The 21,481-nt window shown below is 46.5% G+C and overlaps 1 pseudogene; it reads left to right on the forward strand.

The window, feature by feature from the left end:
* The first annotated feature begins 437 nt into the window (after positions 1–437).
* LOC136633919 (5S ribosomal RNA) lies at positions 438–560 on the forward strand (annotated as a pseudogene).
* Positions 561–21,481: the final 20,921 nt, after the last annotated feature.

The following is a 21,481-nucleotide window of genomic DNA, read 5'->3' on the forward strand; positions in this document are numbered from 1 at the left end:
TGGTTCTCCTACCCCACGGATTCTCTCCTTACCCTTTACCCCAAAAGAGTCTTGCAAGTCTGAGTCAGGAGCTTGGTCTTTATCTGAGCCACAAGATCTCTTCCAACCCAATCCTATCCTCCCCAGCACTGCTGGGTGCCAAAATGGCTGGTACCCTGCAGATACCTGATCTTGTATGATCTTGGAAGCTAAGCAGGGTCAGGCCTGGTTAATACTTGGATGGGAGACCGCCTGGGAATACCGGGTGCTGTAGGCTTATACCATAGTCTTTCGAGACTGAAGGTTGCCAACCATCTCCCTATACTGAACACTATCTCCCGATCCCGTCTGATCTTGGAAGCTAAGCAGGGTCAGGCCTGGTTAGTACTTGGATGGGAGACCGCCTGGGAATTCTGGGTGCTCTAGGCTTATACCATAGTCTTTTGAGACTGAAGGTTGCCAACCATCTCCCTATACTGAACACTATCTCCCGATCTCGTCTGATCTCGGAAGCTAAGCAGGGTCAGGCCTGGTTAATACTTGGATGGGAGACCGCCTGGGAATACCGGGTGCTGTAGGCTTATACCATAGTCTTTCCATCCCTGATCTTGTCTGATCTCGGAAGCTAAGCAGGGTCAGGCCTGGTTAGTACTTGGATGGGAGACCGCCTGGGAATACCGGGTGCTGTAGGCTTATACCATAGTCTTTCCATCCCTGATCTTGTCTGATCTTGGAAGCTAAGCAGGGTCAGGCCTGGTTAGTACTTGGATGGGAGACCGCCCGGGAATACCAGGTGCTGTAGGCTTATACCATAGTCTTTCCAGACTGAAGGTTGCCAACCATTTATCCAGAGGGACCAGGGAGGCAAAAGTCCCCTTCCCCCCAGGTAAGCTGCAGGCCTCACAATGGGGCTACTCACGTTGGAGAAGCCCCATGTCGGACTTTGCAGTCCAATGCAGGGCATAGGATCCAGTGGAGGAAAGCTCAGCCAGTTCGGTCCCCCGGGCTGGTCCCTCCCCCATCCCACCCTCCCCCGGAACGCCTTCCTCCACCCTGAAAAGCTGTACTGCCGGTGGCTTGTCGTCATCCTCCTCCCACCACCGAGGCTCAGTGCACCCTCCTCTCCAGGTGCTGTAAATGTGCTTTATGGCACATTTGCAACACCCAGCGCCAGCGGTACAAGCAGATTGCCAGTGCTAGAGCCTTTAGGATTGGACTCTTCATTTCTGGGGTGTTCCTTTTCTCTCTCTCTCCTGACTTTTTCTTCCTAGCTCCTGACTCGTTTCTCAGTCTTGACTCATCGATCCTCCTTCCTGGCTTCCCTTCTGTTCCTGACCCTTCCATGATTGTGGCCCACAGCCCAACTTCATAACACTGGGACTTCATGGAAGAGTAGAGTGTCTCTCCCCAGCCTTAACCTAACACACTCACCACTATGCAGGCTCTCAGTTGTGGTCCCACAACTGCTTTTTCTTCTGGTGCTGTAAACTGCGTGTTGAGCAGCTGAAGCTGCTGTTTACTGAATCAGACCCTTGGCCCATTGTCCCCGGTGTCACCTGCTCCGACCACCAGTTGAGACCCTTTGTCGATGCCAAGAATTGAAACTGTTACCATTGAACGTTTCCTGCTCCCCACCACTTCCTGATAAATCTCCCCATTAGACCCTGGCTGGTTTACTGGTGTGGAGATTAGTGGCTCAACAGACTCTCACTGCCTTGGGGCTTGGCCATGCATGGATGTGGGCCTCTGGCAAGGGTCTCCACAGACCTCTTCCCATAGATCCACCCCAGTCCTGCAAATTCAGTTCTCCTGAGAGAGAGAGAGAGAGAGAGAGAGAGAGAGAGAGAAGGGGCCGCATCACTGCTCCATGTTTAGGGTTTTATTTCAAAATACTTTTCAGAATGTTGTCCAAGGATATATTTCTGCTGCTTTTCAAAGAGTGTGTTTAAGGTAGAGGCATAGCTCATAACTTTTTGATAACCCCCCCCCCGGCCCGGTATACAACAAAATTATTTTCTGTTATAGTCATGACATGAAATAAATAATAATGATGACCAGAAAATAAGCACAGTAAACATTTTCCCCACACATACTAGTTGCTCCCATGTACATAGTACTCAATGACATGCTGCCCCTGAATCTGGAAGCTCAATGTAGCCCTCATGGTTAATAACCACTGATAGACCTATAGTTCACCATGAATGGTTAGAATCCACTTGTACAGTCATCTAAACCAATGACCCAAACCCCCCCCCCCATTAACGTCCAACCCCCTCTTCCTATTCAGTGAGCTGAAGGAACTCTATGTGGCTTGAAAGTCTTTGCATACAGGCAAAACCCATAAGAGCATTTTTTTTCTTCTATGATGATGATGATGATGATGATTAACAGTATTTATATACCGCTTTTCAACTCAAAGTTCACAAAGCGGTTTACAGAGAAAAATCAAATAACTAAATGGCTCCCTGTCCCAAAAGGGCTCACAATCTAAAAAGATGCAAAAAGAACATCAGCAGACAGCCACTAGAACAGACAGTGCTGGGGTGAGGTGGGCCAGTTACTCTCCCCCTGCTAAAAAAAGGAGCACCCACTTGAAACCCCTTCTTAGCAGGGGTTGGGTATATAATTGTGGAGTTGTTTATATTGCCTTACAGGTTTCTCTCTCTCTCTCTCTCTCTCCACTATGCTCAAAAAACTCCACTATGCAATTATAAATTTTACATAGACAGACTTTCATAGAGTTATTCTAACCCCCTCCTCCTATTCCTGGTCCTCATTCCCACCAGAATTCACAATTCACTTAATAACCTCCGATAGTAATCCCGTGTTTTCATTTTCTTTTTATTTGGCTATAACACAGATATTTCAACCTGGTTTTTTTTATTACATTCATCATGAAATTGCACATTGAATGATATATAACATGATGGCATTATTCATAAAAACCAAAGTTTTGACCATTTTGACCACTATTACCCCCCGAGGGTGGTGTCTGGTATGGCCTGTCCCCCACTAGCTATGCCACTGTGTGTTTGAATGTGTGTCTGTTCAAGTCCATCCATCATCTTTGCGTTAGTTTTAAGATTTGTAAGACAAATTGTTTCATTTTCAGAAAGGCCGACTGGAAAGTCTGACCTTAATGATGAGAATAAGGAGGAATGGTAACACCAGCAGCTTTGAAGAAGGCATCTGTCCTGACATGAAAACAGAAGGACAACACAGGGACAGAGATATGGAGGACCAGAAAATAAGGACTACCCCTCGTAAACGGGGACAGCTGGAGCGTATGTAAATCTGCCCGTAAAGGGGCCGTGCAGGTAGGACATAACCCAAGACCAGAAACTCCTGGTATCCAACACTAATGAAAACAAACAAACAGGAAGGACCTGAGGTTTTCTTCCCCCAGGTTTGTCGATAATGATTCTTGAAGGCAGCCTGGGTCTATAAAGGCAAAAGAGAGGGGGCCTCCTACATTGAACAGACAAGTAGCCCTCCAGGAGGGTGCACCAGTATGGAGAAGGGAAAGACATGGGAAAGCTCCTGCACCCTTTATTTAACTGTTTGCATACAGATAAAACCTCTGCATCAGCTAGGTCAAAGTAAAAGAAGGGGGGGAAGCATGTCTTCTGTGCCGGTCTAGCAAGTTATTTATTTCAAGTAGTGCCGTTGACATGCATGGTGCTTAACACGGAGCAAGGAGAGAGCCCCTGCCCCGAGGAGCTTACATTTTAGATGTTGACACAAGGGAGTTAACAGAGGAAGGGAAGGGGGAAGGAGACGTGTGTGTGTGTGTGTGTGTGTGTGTGTGTGTGTGTGTGTGTGTGTACACAGGGGAAGCATATGTGTTTCAGTTCACATACTTAGGCTGCAATTCCATCCTCACTTTCCTGGGAGTAAGTCCCAATGGACACAATAGAACTTACTTCTGAGTAGACCTGCTTAGGATTGTGCCCTTAGTTGTATTTACCACAGAGAACAGGGAAGATGTCCCAAGGACTCTTTGGGCTTATTTCACAATAAGCCTGTCCTGATCACAATGCACTGACCAACTGTCTCTCCAGTTTTCTTGGTTTGGTCCTATATTCATTTTTAATTCTCTGTCTCTTCAATCTGCTTATTTCATCCTTCCCTCATCAGCTTTCCAGTGCGTACCAAATGTATCATGCTATTCAAGAGGAAGAGTCCTCCTTCCGTTTGGCTATCTGTTCAAAGAACCCTGATGCCTGTCTAGGAATCAAGGCTCTTGCTTCAATCCAAGGTAGCAAATGGAACGCTTCAAATAATGGAGGTGAGCTGATGGATCATGAACATTAAGTCTTCCTGACTGTGTTTTTGGGAGGTTTTGCCCTTCTAGAGCAGTCTTTTTCTTTTCTTTTTAAAAGAACATTTCTAAACTCTGCAGACCTCTGAGTGACAATCGACATTCAGGTATTTCCCCTTTTGGGGAAAGTGGGTCAGTGGTTCTCAAACTTTTTAGCACCGGGACCCACTTTTTAGAATGACAATCTGTCAGGACCCACCAGAAGTGATGTCATTAACCTGATATCATAGCCAGAAGTGACATCATCAAGCAGGAAAATGTTTAACATCCCATACAACAAAATCAAATGAATCAATTTAAAAGTTTACAAGAAGTATAAGTTTAAAAATTTATTTAAAATAAAAAAGAACCCTCCTAATTCTCCCAAGCAGTTACTGATCTGTTTAAAAAAAAAATTCCCCAAACATCCCAAAGGCTGCAATCCTAGCCACACTTACCCCGGAGTAAGCCCCATTGACTATCATTGTTAAAAGCATATACATATTAGTCTGTTAAAAGTATAAATGTGTAATATTTCCCCAAATGCAGTCACATTCCAGGGTAGCATCAAGTCTAATAGATGAAAATACACATTGAAGTGAGTGGGGACCCACTGGAATGTGGCTCACAACCTATCTAGTGGGTCCTGACCCACAGTTTGAGAAACGCTGCTGTTGGTTTTGGATGCGTTGGTCGCAGCATGGCAGAGTTGAAATGGCTGTTATTGGAAGGGATAACACTAAACATTTAGAAGATGTATTTAAATGCTTCACATGCAGTATCAGTCATGAGTGTCCCCCACCAATCTGTTGCCTCAGGTTGCCTCAGTTGGCCTCCTGGATGGGCTGTCCCTGTACTTACTACTATGGCGTACTGCACCCACTGGAACAAACTAGCATCTAGACCAGGGCTCTCCAAACTTTTTGGCCAGAGGGCCGCATCAAATGTCTGGCACAGTGTTGAGGGACATAAAAAAAATTAAATATAAAATTTAAATACATTAGAGATGGACCTTAGATGAATGAATAAATGAATGGAGTCAAATGTCCAGGATTTCTCCAAGTACGAACACAACCCAAGAAATAAAACACACACTTAAATGGACCCCGCATTCCCACACCCCACAAGCCCAACTCTGGTTGTGTTTGGTCAACTGGACCAGAGGCTCTCAGGGGATCAGAGGCTGGCCATGGGCCGGATAGAGCCTCTCCGCAGGCCACATCTGGCCCCTGGGCCAGGTTTGGAGATCCCTGATCTAGACAAACAAATCTCTATATGATGCTCTGTAGGGATTCAAACGCAGAAGTCTAAAACTTGGCCAGCAGAACTGTACAAGGATCTGGTGCAAGACAGCCAACTAATATTTCCATTTTACATATAAGGAACACTGAGGCTGAAAGAATTGGCACAGGGCCAGCCACAGCAGATAATTATTTTGAATTACTTGCAATTTTACTTGTTGTAAAGCAGTTGAGAGTCAGAAATGCTTGTTGACCTGCTGCAAATCTATCAAAGTTCCATCAGTAGATCCTGGTTTACCGCCTGCCGGTTTCTGTCCTAAGTGAGACAAGGGTACTCCATTATCTCACTGGTGCATATTAAAACCTTGTTAACTGGGGAGGAAAGATTAAGGAGTGTGTTAAATAAATTAAGGAACACATGGGCTTCCAAGCGAGATAAAAGTCTAGACTGCTTTCCATCGCTTTCCATAGTAGCCCTTGCAAAAGACTGTAGCTCATAGAAAAGGGATGTGGCTCAGTAGTAAAACCTTTGCTTTGCATGCAGAAGGTCCCAGGTTCAATCCCTGATGTCTATGGGTACTGCAGACAGAGATTCCTGTCTGACGTTACAAAGAGCTTCTTCCCGTTGGTGTTGACAGTAGTGAGCTAGATGGACCAGTGGGCTGACTTAGCGTAAGGCTACAATCCCTGCTGAATTGGGTCCAACGCCCATCTAGTCCAGCTCCCTGTTTCCCACCAGCTGCCTCTAGGAAGGTGGTAAGCAGCCGCTGAAGGCAAACACCCACCCTGCAGTCCCTATTCAAAGGCATACAGCCTCCGATCCTGGAGGTAGTACACAGCCATCGTGACAAGTAGTCATTGATAGTCAGGCATCTTCCCTTCTAAAGCTGTCCTGCAGTTGCAAATCATAAATTTATGATGAAGAATTAATGAAGAATTAGTGAAGAATTAACGGCGAATGTCTCCCTTTTAATGAACCTCAATTTCACTGACTTTGGAGATAATGGCCATTGTCTATCATATTAAAAACAGGTCATGTATGTTTTGTGTATTTTCTTTTCTCAGCATGTGGTTGATCTGTGGAACTCCTTGCTACAAGATGTGGTGATGGCGTCTGGCCTGGATGCCTTTAAAAGGGGATTGGACAAGTTTCTGGAGGAAAAATCCATTACGGGTACAAGCCATGATGTGTATGCGCAACCTCCTGATTTTGGACATGGGCTAAGTCAGAATGCCAATGCAAGGGAGGGCACCAGGATGAGGTCTCTTGTTATCTGGTGTGCTCCCTGGGGCATTTGGTGGGCCGCTGTGAGATACAGGAAGCTGGACTATATGGGCCTATGGCCTGATCCAGTGGGGCTGTTCTTATGTTCTTATGTATTGTCATTAATGCATTTGGATTTAATAGGCTTTTGGCATTAATGGACATCTCTTCCCCCAATTAGTCAGTTGAATCAAGAGTTCATTGTACTTATTTTTGTCCATCCTAAATCTCCCACCCATCCGTTTCACTGGGTGCCCTTTGGTTCTAGGGTGGGGGAAAGAGGGAGAAAAACCTCTCTTTGTACTTTCTCCATACCCTATATCAGTGGCTCCCAACCTTTTTGTCACTTGTGTACCCCTTGGCAGACCTTTTCCATAAATTGAACCCCTCATATTGGCAAAATGTTTGTAATTAATCGAGTTGCTGTCATTGATATATTGCTGTCAAGTTGATATATTGCAACTGTAAATAAATGACTCAATAATGGAATTAAAAAGTAATGGAATAATTTTTATAAAATACACAACAAATATTTTTATACACAACAAATGTTCAGGGTGATCCTTGAGCTTGTTTTGAGTTTTTTGAAATCAGGTTCCACGGATGTAAGATGCCGTCTTATATCTGAACCTGCATTCAGCTTACTTCAGTATTTATTTTTTCGGAAGGCTTAAGAAGAGAAAACTGCCTCCACCAGCTCCATATCCTTGTTTGTCTATCTCAGGGGTCACCAAATGTTTTGGCCAAAGGGCCACATCAAATATCTGGCACAGTGTTGAGGTCTAGAAAAAAAAATTTAAATACAAAATTTAAATAAATACATTAGAGGTGGAACTTAGGTGAATGAATAAATGAATGAATGGGTTCAAATTTCCAGGATTTCTCCAAGCTTCTTCTTGTTGTTGGCAACCTTCAGTCTCTAAAGACTATGGTATCGTGCTCTGAATGGTGGTTCTGGCACAGCGTCTAGTGTGACTGAAAAGGCCAATCTGGAAGTGACAATCCCTTCCACACCGGGAGCAAGTGCAGTCTGTCCCTGGTCTGTCTCCCTGGCTATGGGCCTTCCTTCTTTGCCTCTTTGCCTCAGACTGTTGGCCAAGTGTCTCTTCAAACTGGGAAAGGCCATGTTGCACAGCCTGCCTCCAAGCGGGCCGCTCAGAGTCCAGGGTTTCCCACCTGTTGAGGTCCACTCCTAAGGCCTCCAGTTCCCTCTTGCAGATGTCCTTGTATCGCAGCTGTGGTCTACCTGTAGGGCACTTTCCTTGCACGAGTTCTCCATAGAGGAGATCTTTTGGGATCCGGCCATCATCCATTCTCACGACATGACCGAGCCAACGCAGGCATCTCTGTTTCAGCAGTGAATGCATGCTAGGGATTCCAGCACGTTCCAGGACTGTGTTGTTTGGAACTTTGTCCTGCCAGGTGATACCGAGAATGCGTCGGAGGCAGCGCATGTGGAAAGCGTTCACCACTACAGAAATAAAGCACACACTTAAATAGAGCCCCCCCCCCCGCCATAAGCACAGCTCTGGTCGTGTTTGGTCAACTGGGCCAGAGGCTCTCAGGGGACTCTGAGGCTCAGAGTCCCCTCAGAGCTCAGATAGAGGCTCGCTGCGGGCAGCGTCTGGCCCCTGAGCTGGGGTTTGGAGACCACTGGTCTATCTGCACGTCTTGTTTGTAAATGCCACAAGAGTAAAGAAGGTTTCCTGCTACTCCACACACTACTGGGGCTTTTAGACATGCCCTGAGAAATACTTAGTGATCAATCACTTCCCACGTCCAGTTTCAGATTTTTTTTACTGTGCTGGTTTTCAACCACTGATCCATATCTGATGATACACAAACGGATGACCAAGAACTAGCACTTGGGGGTCTTTTGCAGCCAGCTAGTTGCCTTTCTTCCTGCTTTGCCAGCCCCACAAGGCATTCTAATACAGACCTGCCTTCTGCAGCCATTATTCAATTCTTCTCTGAGTGCCCCTACGGGTCCTAGCAAGTACCCCTTGGGGTACACGTACCCCAGGTTGGGAACCACTGCCCTATGTAATTTCATAAGCCTCAATCACATCCTCCCTTTACAGTGCAAGCCTATTCATGTCTGCTCAGAAGTAAGTCTCATTGTGTTCCGTGGGGTTTACTCCCAGGAAAGTGTGCAGCTTTAGTTGCCTTTTTTTTCTGAACTAAAACTGTTGCAGATTTTCTCCCTGGTGTCCCAGCAGCCTGGCCATTTTGGTTGAACTCTTCTGCCCCTTTCCCAGCTCCACAATATCCTCCTTGAGATGTGGTGACCAGAACTATACACAGTCTTCCAAATGTGGCCACACCATAGATATATATAGGGGCTTTGTACCACTACCTATATTATTCTCCATCCCTTTTCCCTATGACCTCAAACATGGAAATCTGCCTTCTTCCCAGCTTTCCCAGGGTTAATGTTTCTATTGAACTGTCCACCACAACCCCAAGATCTCCTTCCTGGTGAGTCATTGACCGCTCAGACCTTACTGGTGTATGTAATGGGTCTTTCTGCCCCAATGTGCACCACTCACTTTACACTTATTCACATAGAGCCACAGTCGCTGTTTTGTCATCCATTCGCCTACTTGGAGAACTTCCTCCAGGATGGAAAATCAGGATGGACTTGGTTTGTGAGATGTGATGGGTTCTGGCCTGGTCCTAACCAGCAGTTTGAGCTAAGCCTGGAAGGCAATAGGGAGCTGGTTGTAATGTGTCTTCAATAGCCTGCCCCAACAGAATACAACCTTCGAGCTGGACATGTCATAGAATCATAACATTGCAGAGTTGGAAGGGGCCAGTCCATCTCCTCCTTGAAGCAGGAAAATCCTCTTTAGAGCATCTCCAAAAGGTGCCCATCAAGCTCCTGTTTGAAGGTTTGCAGCAAGGGAGAACCCATTACTTCCCTTCATAATCTGTTCCATTTTGGGGCTGCTATTACTGTTAACAGTTTCATCCTGATACCCAACCAGAATCTGCTTGGACAATCAGAGCTGCCTGGACCCCAAAGTGGAGTCTCCAGTGTTGTGAGGAAAACAACAACTTGAGGGCTTCAAACTGCAGTACTCTCTTCCCTTTGTTACAAAACACCCGAGAGAGAGAGAGAGAGAGAGAGAGAGTGAGTTCATATCCAGGATGACAAATCAAACTGGGAAAAGAAATCAGGAAAGCAGGATGGGACAACATTAGAAGAAGCCACATTTTTTTTAAATCCGTGTCATACGTAGGAGATACTGACTGAGAACTAGGGAAAGAGGATCTGTGAAAAAAGAGATAATAGAGGGAGACTGGGTATCTTTCTTGCCCTTCTCATCAGCCCTGCAAATCTCTGTGGAGAGGTGGTAACTCAATGGTGGAGTCCCTGCTTTGCATGCAGAAGTCCCAGGTTTACTCCTTGGATGCGTCTCCATGAAGGGTTGGGAAAGAACCATCCAAAACCTTGGAGAGCTGCTGCTGGTCAGTATCAAGCAACACCGAGCTAGAAATAGGTGTTCAGACTCCATCTCATCTGTTTTCTTTTATCTGGTCTCTGGGCAAGTCCTTTCCCCACATGGGCATCATAGTCTTGAGGGTGAAGCATTGCACATGCATTGGGGTTGAAACTACTGGGTAGGCCCTTACTTGGCATGCGTCCTCATCGGTCTACCGCCACTCCCTTTTTCAAGGAGCAAATCTTGGGGTGCCTTGTCCCAAGACAGTGGCCACCTCGTTGCGGTCCACCCACCAGGGTCCCCTTGTTGCTTCTGTTTGTCTATCTCCTGCTCTCATTCCCGGACTCTGTAACAGTTTCCTCTGGAGTGTTCAGCTAGCTGACACATTTGCCACAGATGGATGGCGCGTGCCGAGACAGCTGTCACTCCCGATTTGCAGTGGCCTGCGTGACAGTGGGGCTGATGAGTTCTGAAGGGCCTTCTCGCGGAGCACATGCACTCTGACATTCTGTGAGATGAGCCCTAAAGACACCTCTCGGTGGACCTGGGGAGAAACTGGCAAGCTCACCGTTTTGCCTTTCCCCCTCCCCCCCGGAGCAGCCCCCAGGCTTGAAGAAAGCGTGAGCACTCCAGTGTGTGTTGTTCCCACACATACATGCACCAGGCAGAGGTAAGCAAGGTCCTCCATGCCACCGCCGGTTCGATGTAGCTGGTACTAGGACTGTGGGAAGAGATGGAGTTTCTGTCAGGGGGAGATGACACTAAGGGATTGAACTGCTCCTTTGTCTCTGAAAACAGAGAGCACCCCATTCTCAGGAGACCTCCTGATGCTGCCACACAGTGTTCCACACACCCTGTTGCTAAATCTTGTGCATTGTTTCCCTATGCCTAGGAAGACTAGATCATTTTTTTAAAAGCATGTATACTGAAGAGCTCTATACATGGTATGAAATTCTTCCACCACTCTGAGTTTTTCTTGCACCCGTGTTGCCTTAATTCTAGTCCTCCAGAGCATTCCATGGAGGAACTTTGGTTCTCACTCATCACTTCCATTTTCTTAACATTACACTGACTTCTCAAGACCACACACTCTTGGATGGTGGTGTCTGTTGTACAGAACCACCCCCTGTCCAGTGTATCGGGATGAGGAAAACGCTCTTCTCCATATCTCTAAACCCATGCTGGCATCATGGTGGTGTACCCAGAAGTCCAACTTTCAAAAGTATGAAATGCCCCATATTTTTAAAGCATGCCACACCCCTGCAATCTGCATTGAGTCTGGCCATGAGTGATGGAAAGAAGGGGCCCTTCTTCAGTGAAACACCTGCACACGTTTTTTCTCGAATCTTTTTTGATGCCATCGTCTGTCCTTCAGGTGAGGCTTCCAGAGTCATGGCAAACTGGATGCTACCGACACAGCCCAGCAAGGTGGTTCCTTAGGAAGGTGCGAAACCCTTGTATTGAAATATTGCTAGCCTTACGTTGGCTTCATACAAAATTCCTCAGATATTTTATCTGATGAAGAAACTCCCAACTTTGCTTGGAATGTTGCCCTCAGAGAAGTTCAGGGACACTCTTTGGATGCATGGAAAGCCACCTGAAAGTTCTGCTCATCTTCTCAAGGATCTTTTGACCTTCCTCGACGTCCCTCAGATGTCCCACTTGAGTAGGAACCCGGGGATTGTTTTCCAGTTTCATTCTAGACGACATTTTGGTTGCTGTTCTGATTCCTGTTTACAAGGATCCAGCATTGCAACCCCAGAAGTGTCACAAAGGCTGAAAACTGCTCACGATAAGAGCTTGTCCCAGACTTACAGCTCCGTTGCAACTGTCTTGACCTGCCCTTGACTCTCAGCTGGAGCTTGAGAGAGCCTCTTCTACTGTCCACCCAGTGTATGGGTGTAAAAAGGCCAGTCTGGACTTGCTCCAACTCCCAATAAGCCAGTCACATGAATCCCAACACCTTGGACCACCTTGGCTGTTTCAGACCATCACAGACCATCCTAAATGTGGGTTGCCAGTTAGGCAAAATGGACTCTATTTCTTCAGCTTTTGGCTTTTTTCTTAGATGCAAAGGTGGCAAAGGTTAGTCTCGGCCTGTTTTGGGCTGATGTTGAGCTCCTTCCCAGTATTAAATACCCCCCCCCCCATTTTTTTTCCAAGGGTTATCAGGCTTTTGATATCACCTCAGAAGTCACAGGTTTCTGGACGCATCCTGGTTACCTAGAAGCCTGGATAAACCTGAAGTCAGCATAAGAGACTGCCCTTCCCAAGCTAGCTTGGAACAGGCATGTGGTGACGTTTTCATTGGCTGCTAAGTGGTTATAAGACCAGACCTGTTGAGGACTAGTTCACACAACTCTGTGGGCGGGTGGTGCAGTTTGATCTGACTTATTTTTTTATGCCGATGTGACGAGTCTGTGGCTCGAAGGTGGCTTTTGAAACACATTTTGCGTCAGAATGAGGTCTGCCCCAACCTTGGCATGTGTTGGAGCATTCGCAAGACCATTCATGGTGATAAGAAGTGGCGCCCCCTTTGGTGACGTCTTAACGTCACACTGCACCAGCAATGGCGGTCGTGAATCAGTCACAAGTGTCTTTCAGAAAAGCATTTGTAGGGATTCCGTCTTCTCAGGCCAGCATTACAGGCGACTCAAGCATTGGGAAGGCCTCAGTTTGGATCCAGCTGCAGAGTCCAGATGTCAGAGGACAGGAGCAGCAGAAGTCTATCACCCCAAGCTCCTTGGAGAAAAGGTGGTACACAGATGTGGAAGACAAACAAATAATACATTGAAAAAGCTCCCATTGATGCAAATTGGATACACATGGTGTGGCCAAGGTTAAACGCATCCAAGACTCTGCGGTTATTTATTTATTTGTGTTTCATATTTGTATACCATCCTTCGTCCAAGGAGCTTGGGGTGGTGTACATAGCTCCTTCCCTTGTTTTGCCTTCATAACAATGCTGGGAGGTACGAGAGGCTGTCTGGCCCAAGGTCACCCAGGAAGCTTCATGGCTGAGCAGGGATTTGAACCTGGATCTTCCAGGTCTAAGTCCAGCTCCAGAACCATCTCTGCCCCATCCTGGCTCATCCTGGTTATGAGGTGGGGCCTGATGATGTCATCAGGTGATGCGATGTCACAAGATTGGCAACGCTTGACAAATGGTTTGGGGTGGGGGTGGGGGAATCTGGTATCATGGCAGAGTTCAGTGACAGCCCCAAAATGGCCTGAGAGTAACCTTCGCTGCCCCCCCGCCTGAGAAAAAAGCAAACAGTGATAGCAACTGGGCTGTTCTTGGCAAACTGGCAACTCTAGGCATGCAGGAAGCTCCTGTATGAAGCTGCTACAAAAACTTCCCTGCAAACATCTCTTCTGTTGATAACCTCGGTGTGGGGGCTGCTGAACCCAAATGCCCTTTTCCTTCTGCCAAGGAGCTGGACAGTGGGTTTGCTTACGCTGCTTACGTCTGTGCAGACTCCGTTCTGCAGGGCTGTCAAGCCAATGCCTCCTGAGTTCTGGAAAGGGAAGGAAGGGAGCAGTATTTGTGCAGCTTAAGCCTCTGATTGTTCCTTCCCAATACAACAGGTCCCGTGTCGTTCCAGCAAGGGTTTGTGGCTGCTCCATGTCGCTTCCTGTTCCAGGTGTCCCATCCCATATGTCTCCAGAAGCAGGAAACTGGCCAGCATCCAGTTATTTCTCTGGATCTCCCAGTGATCATCTAGAACAGAGTTCAGTTAAGATTGCCCACCGATCCGTCCACTGTTGAGGTCCGGACCATCCATGAGGCCAACTGAAGCAGCTGCGTCAGACAGCAGATTGGTAAGGGGCACCCACTGACCACCCACTCCCTCTTTTGCTGCTTCTGTTTCTCCCACTTCTTGGACTGGTAAACAAAGAGGAAGAGCAGGAGAGGAGAGGAGAGTGGCGGGCTAGAGTGTTGGAAAAGCTCTAGCCCAGGGGTGTCAAACTCATTTCATACAGCGGGCCAAACAGCATTCATGAAGTTTGCGGGGGACGCAGAAATGATGTCATTAAGCAGGTTGTGACCAGAAATGAGCACCTTTTTCACTTAGGAACTCAGCTGCAAATGACATAGGAGAAGCAGGCAAATCTTCATTGTATTTTCAAGATACGGGAGAGCCCAGTGATGCAGGCTCCACTCTTAACAGTAATACCTCAGGCCAGCTCAGCATCTGAAAGCAGCTGATTGTGGTGCTGGGAGAGCCCAAGGGCCAAATAAAGAGCTTCCATGGGCCGCATCCAGCCCCTGGTCCTTACGTTTGACACCCTTGCTCTAGCCCAGGGGTCTCCAAACCCCGGTCTGGGGGCCAGATGGGGCCCACAGCCAGCCTCTATCCAGCCCGCGGCCAGCCTCTGATCCCCTGAGAACCTCTGGCCCAGTTGACCAAACACAACCAGAGCTGTGCTTGTGGGGTGGGGGGATGGGGTTCCATTTAAGCGTGTGTTTTATTTCTTGGGCTGTGTCGGTGCTTGGAGAAATCCTGGACATCTGGGCCCATTCATTTATTCATTTATCTAAGTTTCATCTCTAATGTATTTATTTAAATTTTATATTTAATGTTTTTTTCCCGTCCCTCGAGACTGCGCTGGTTATTTGATACGGCCCTTCGGATGTAAAGTTTGGAGAACCCTGCTCTAGCCCATTGCTCTCTTCCCTTCCACACTTCCCCTTCTATGCTGTTGTCCTCTTTTTCAGTCTAGGAAGTGGAAAGAGGCTAGAGTGCTGATGCACTGTTAAGGGGGAAATGACATTTGGGGCTTCAAGGCGCTATGCAAAGGGAGTGGCATTTGACATGCTGACCCAGGGATTGGAAAGTTTTGGCTCAGACTTGGTGGGTGTGTGTAGCTCCATTTTAGTCTGTAAGCTCCTTGCAAGCAGAGATCTGCCTGTTTTGGGCTTATGAAACTCTGCGAAATGCCATGTATGTTAACGGCTTGAAAAAAATACAGAAGAGAATTAGGAAGGTCAGGGTCCTCTTTTTCACACCAGCTTTCATTACAAAAATAATGAAATAAGAGAGAGAGAGAGGTCATGATTTTATTTGGCTGCTAACACAAGCCTCCTTTCACCATTGGTCTTTCCCACTACTGACAAAGAGAATGACTGAACTATCTTTCATTAGACAGGTAAGAAGATGAGAAACCTGTCCCGGCTGTTGTGTTTGTGTGTGTGAATGCACTTGGGGGTGTCGAGACTTCATTTCTTTAACTTTACTGGGGAGGGGGAGGAGGGGAGGGGCAGATTGGGAGCGTTTGAAGGGGGGGAATAAAGTGAGTCAGTCCGTGTGCGGTCTTCACCGTCAGCGCACCAAACCTCTGCTCAACTCCCAGCGAGGCAGAACCCAACGCAAGAGAGGATCGAGGCAAACTTCTCCTCACATCTTCCAGGCCTCGAACGCAACTTGAAAGACGCTGCCAGGAGCCATAGATACAAAAGGAAGCCAACCCCCCAAAAAAACCACAAGAAAAACTTATGGCCAGGCAGGGATTTTTGTCTTGTGGGGTTTGCGCTGAGAAATTCTCTCCACCTCTCTCATGATTAAAGATTCCCTTCTCTCTCTCTCCACCCTCCCTGCACCTTCTCTTCTATTCTTTCTCTGTGTCTCTTTTTTTTCTTCCTATTTTCTATTTTGCCATACGGATAGCTGGGAGCAGCACAAGACATGTGACAAGCCCTTCCTTATAGGGGCAGGAGTGAAACAGGGCCGTGTGATGGACGCCCTAAGGCCACACTTGAAGACAATATATACCTACCACACAGTCTGAAACGCTTCTCATTTTCACAGGGAGCACATCAGGCTGAGCGCAGGAGAGAGAAAGAGAGAGAGAGAGAGGCGCACACACTCATGCGCAAGGTCCTGCTGGAAGGTAAGGCATACTTTTTTTTTTCCCCTCTGAGAAGGAGTTCTACAGGGAATTGCTCAAATAAGTTTTGTGGCAATTCTGCCTGGGTGTGTTTGGGGTGGGGGAATCCAATCTCCCTTCCGAAAAGTGTGCCGAATAGATTTCAGTGACTGTGCTAAACCTGTGCACGAGTGTTACGAAAGGACTGTACGGCACACTTCTGGTGACGCGCAACATCCAGAATATTTATTTTTCTCCCACCCACCCCCTGCACCCATCACCAGGATTTTACATAGCTTTGAACATTGCTTATGATCTGTCCAAAAAGTGCTGAAAAGGTACCTGGATCTAACTCTGAGCTTCTGACAGAGTTGTCCATGCTGCATGCTCCCTTCCTGGGCTACTGCGATCGTTTTGTGTGTGTGTGTGGAGTTATCTCTTTTGAAATGGGATTGCTGCCCTCTTTCAAGGGGTCCCACTTTGAAACCTTCCCCTGTCTCAGGGCTGCTAACCCCATCCAAGGATTGGCAAATGCTTTGTGTAAATGTGGGACTTTTTTGATCTCTCTTCCTCCCCCTTCCTTCCAAGTTTTATTCCCACAAGCACCAGCATGGAGGTGACTGTTGGAGCTAAGTTCTAGGAACTCTCCAGCTATTTTCACTTTTGTGTGTGTGTGTGTATCTTACTTTTGATATTTTGAACGTCAAACTTACTTTGGGGCTGGAGTGCAGGCTCAGTTTAAAAATGGCTCTCTTCCTACTGGAGCAGTGTCCCCACAAGTGACAGATGCCAGCCCAAAAGGCATTCGTAACATGCCATCAGAGCATAAATCAGGCTGGGAACTTGAACTGGAATCCAACCCACTGGGAAACAGCAAACACCCCATTCAGTACTGGTAGGAATTAAGCTGTGTGTGGAATTATAACTGTGGTCTTGATCTGCTTTTGCTTCTGGGTGGGGGGAAGTGGGGGCAGTTGAAAAACTGACCACTTCTTTTTTTTTAATATTTCAATGGTAGCCATGCTGCAAGGCAGAAATCTTATCAAGTCAGTTTGGTTTTTGGTAGTTTAACAGAACTTTAAAATTCAAGTCTTTAAACTTGAATTTTAAACTTTTAAACAGAACTTTAAAATGTCCTTCAAGTCTGTCCACAGCAACCCCATGTTGGAATTGGGGGGGGGGGTCTCCCAGGAAAAGATGACCGTGACTGTTGCACAATCAGTGGGGACTGCAATTCTATAACCAGTTTAGGTAGGCAAAGGGCCATATTGTATCTGGTCAATGGCGCAGGAGAAAGGAAGGAAAGAGGGTGCGTGGTCCATCAGCCATGTGAAATGTTGCCTCTTGTGTGGACTTGGTTTTCAGGCAGCTGGATTGCATCTATGATTGGAAGGTGGGAGAAGGAGGCAGAAACACTGGGCAAAACTTATGTATGGAGAGAGCCGTTGGAAAGGAAGGGGGAATTGGAGGGCTGTGGGAAAACGTGCGGGCTGAGAGAAGCCACAGTGGAGCGATGCTGTGTGTGTTGGAAGTTATGACTCAATGGAAGTATTAATGTATGGTTTTAGGCTTAGAGATGACAGAAAGGCTTCGATATTTCTGCTCTGATTGGCAAGAAGTCATAGAGCTGGTTTTTTGTCTCTTCTGCCCCCTAAGTGAGGGAGAGGTCAGTTCGGCGAGTGTGACACTTTCAGTGTAACCAGTGAATTCAAAAAATGGAGTTTTGCTTTCTCTTGTTGTTCATCCTGGCTCAAACTGCACGGGGGGTGGGGAAGACAGACCTCTGCCTGATTTTCTGAGAAACTTCAGGCAACTCAAAATAACCCGGAACATAATTGCAGAAGTCAATTGAGACGAGTGTGTTAAATAGTGAACAAGTTGTGGGAAGCCAAAAAGAAGCCAGAGAGAGAACACTGTTCTGGCTGTTGGTCCAAATAATTAAATGGAACCTCCAGGTTTGACAGCAGTCTACCTCTGAATAGGATTTTACTAAACAGTTCTCTGCTTGTGGGGTTCTTGAAGGCACTGTGAGAAACAGGATGGTGGACTAGATAGACCATTGAGCTCATTCAACAGGGCTCTGCTTATGTTCAACTTATGACTGAGACAAATATCAATCTCGGGCCCCTGCTGGACTATATAGCTTGTATTTTCCCACAACCTGCTACAACCCCGGTTGTCCTTGCGTAATCCCACCTGTTTTACCTATTTGATTTTTTTCTGTAAGTAAGTCACAGTAGGGTAATAGTATACCTGGCAATGGAATAGCCATAAATGCAATAAAATCTTTGAGAATCATGATTGTATAGTAAAGCCAGTATAAAAAAAAAAAAAAAGCCTGGTGGGTCATTGATACCGATATATACAGCTTTGGTGAGAAATTTCATCTGGATTGTATTTGGCAATGAAATTGTACCAAGGAAGGGAAGAAAATGTTGTGTGGGATCAAGAAGAGGAAAGCATTTATTGCTATTATAATAGCATTTATTGCTATCAAAGAGATTTAAGGGTGGCCGAGACCCTTCTGTGTGCCTGTTTCTGCTTGTGAGCAAGAGGTTGGTGTCACGTCCTGCCAGGATAAGCCCTGTGCAATCTTGGTTGCCACTTTTTAAACACCTTGAAGTGCCAAGAGTGCTTGTGAGACTCTGTACAGAAATGCAGAAGCCCCTGCTGTTTACAAAGCAGGGAAAGGGAGGACTGATCGAGATGAGTTAAGGTGGATGATGAGATGAGGAAAGTGAAATGAGGAAAAGCAGGTGGAACGTAAGATGACATGACAAGGACGGTTCACAAGAACGAAATAGCAGAGACGTAGCTCAACATTAGGAAGTCGATCTGAATTTGGCCTCTTGAATAGTACAAGGGCAAAAGGTTAGATCTCCATCCAGAGACTCTGTTATTGTATTAGGGCTGTTGCAACAAAGTCCTGATCACCGGTGTGTCCCGTGATGGCATTTTCTGTGCAGTGCTCAAATTGTATGGGGTGAGCAGAGTATCTTTTGTGATGGTCCCTTTAGCAAAGAAAGGCTAGAAGGGCCCAGATTTGGCTAAGATTGGTGAGGGAGTAGATGGGAGAGGTTGTGGACTACATTAAAGCCTCCTGACCTCTTCCCACACCGTTGATCTGAGCACGATGAACTCCCTCCGAAAGTCCGTGTCAAACTTCTGTTCCTTTCCTAAGAGTTGTCAGCATCCCAGTAAATCCAGATCTGTTTTGGCAAGAAGCAGGCCATGTAATAATTGCCGCACGTCACATTCGTGTTCCTAGCAACAAAGCCTTCTCTGCGGAACGATTTAAACCCACCCAGGCATGGAGAGAATGAAATGTTAAATGTATTGCAGTCGCAAGCAATTGAGCAGCTTAAAAGGCAGAATGAAGTCAAGACATCTCAGAGCATCTCATGAACCTGAGCAAAACTCTCTCTGAAAACACCCCTGACTGGGGCTCTTGGGGGTGTCGATTGTCCCCGACTGTTTTGTTGCATTGGTGATGTTTTGAAATAGAAGACAGTACAGGGTTAGTTGTAAGGTGGGGAAGAACTCAGACTTGTACGCTGGTGGTCTTGCCTGCACAGAATTTATCCAGTAAATAAGAGAATGCCCTGTGTGATTCTCCTGCTAACTGGGGAAAGCAGCACCTTTTAAAGGGGTAGCATTTTGCAATTGAAGATCATCCCACCCCAGCTGTGGGTTGCTCCACAGGTACAGTCTGGGCCAAGATGCTTGAGAGCAGTCAGAAGTGTCTGACTATCATTCCAGTTTGTGTTGCCACCCGTAATAATGGCAGCAGAGATGATGGAGAACCATCTCCTGTTCACAATACTAGTTGGTTTTACCAACAAATGTGCCCACCTGGGGAAGCTACCCCAGTGGGTGGCCGGAAGTCCTCTTTTTCTGCTGTTGCTGAGATTGCAGATAGGTGGTGATGGTGATGATGATGATGATGATGATGATGATGATGAAGAAGAAGAAGAAGAAGAAGAAGAAGAAGAAGAAGAAGAAGAATGTATATCATTTTTACAGCATTTTTCAACAAAAAAGTTCCCCAAATGATTTACATGAATTTTAAAAACAACTTTTCCTGGCTCCAAAAGACTCACAATCTAATACAAAAAGAGACACCAGCAAAGAGCCAGTGGAAAAGCTGATCTGCTTGAACAAATAGGGCCAAATGCTTCCCCACTGCTAAATATAAATTACCACTTTAAAAAATCACCTTGTTACCCAGTGCATACTTTTCCCCAGTGGCTGGTGCTGGTGTCTCTCTTTGTGTGTCTTTTTTTCTTTTTCTTTTAAGGTTGCAAACCTATTTTGGAGACGGGGACCACTTCTTTGTCATTTGTTCTCCAACGTAAACCACGCTGTGAACTTTTTGGTGTTGGAAAGTGGTATATGAAGTGAGACGGCTGGCAAACAGGTTGACCACCTTGGTGGGAAGGAGACTTCTGCCTTTCCTTCCCACTCCTGTTGCTTCCACACTTTACTACCAGAGAAGGCTACCAGTCCGGGATGCCATGCTGTCTTGGCTTAACCAGGCATGTACGTCAGCTGGCAAGAGGACAGGTCAGCAGTAGGGTTTACTACCCTTTTAACCTAGCACACAGATTGCAAGATGTAGCATTGGCTGCTTTTTTTTTTTTTTTTTTTTTTTTTTGCATTAGGGCTTTTGTCCTGTTGTTCAGAAAAAGCCTTTTATGACCTTCATTGAAGTGAACTCATTCATTCACTTCTAACCCACCCAGGGCTGGCCCAAGACCACTTGACGCCAATAAAGCATGCCAAATCCTACCCCCCCCCAACCAATGGCGTGTTGGCCTCCCACTGTCCTATGTTCTAGTCCCGTCGCTCTCCACCCCTCCACATTTTCCTCTCCTCCCCCCTCTTCCTTTTCCAATCCAAGGGAGCTATGGGTGCTCCCCACCAAATCTGCCATCTGAGATTTGGCTGACCTCATGGATGGGCCGGCTCTGAACACAATGGGACTTACTTCTGAGTAAGCAGGTATGGGATTACAGCACATTTCTCATGTTAAAACAAACAGAACCCAGCCTTACATAAGCAGGATTTTTCTGCTGTTAAGGAGCTGGAAAGACACATTACTTTGTTTTTAAATCGGTTTTTAGTTCTACCAGGGAGAATGTGAAAATGAATCTGTGGGATGATCTGAAAGGTTTAGAATCCAGAAGTATAAACAATGACAGCAGCTGAACTATTTTGAATAGTGGTCCCTCGCTGCTTCCTTCTCTCCTCCTCCTACTCCTCCCATGGGCAAGGTTCCCCTACCCTACTGTCTCTCTCCCCCCCCCAATGTGAAAAGCTGTGGTCGTGCCTTGATGCTCACAGGGCATGGACTGGATTATGCATTGAACTTTAACTGAATCAG

Source organism: Tiliqua scincoides, chromosome 13 (assembly GCF_035046505.1).
Source record: "Tiliqua scincoides isolate rTilSci1 chromosome 13, rTilSci1.hap2, whole genome shotgun sequence".
Taxonomy (NCBI): Eukaryota; Metazoa; Chordata; class Lepidosauria; order Squamata; family Scincidae; genus Tiliqua; species Tiliqua scincoides.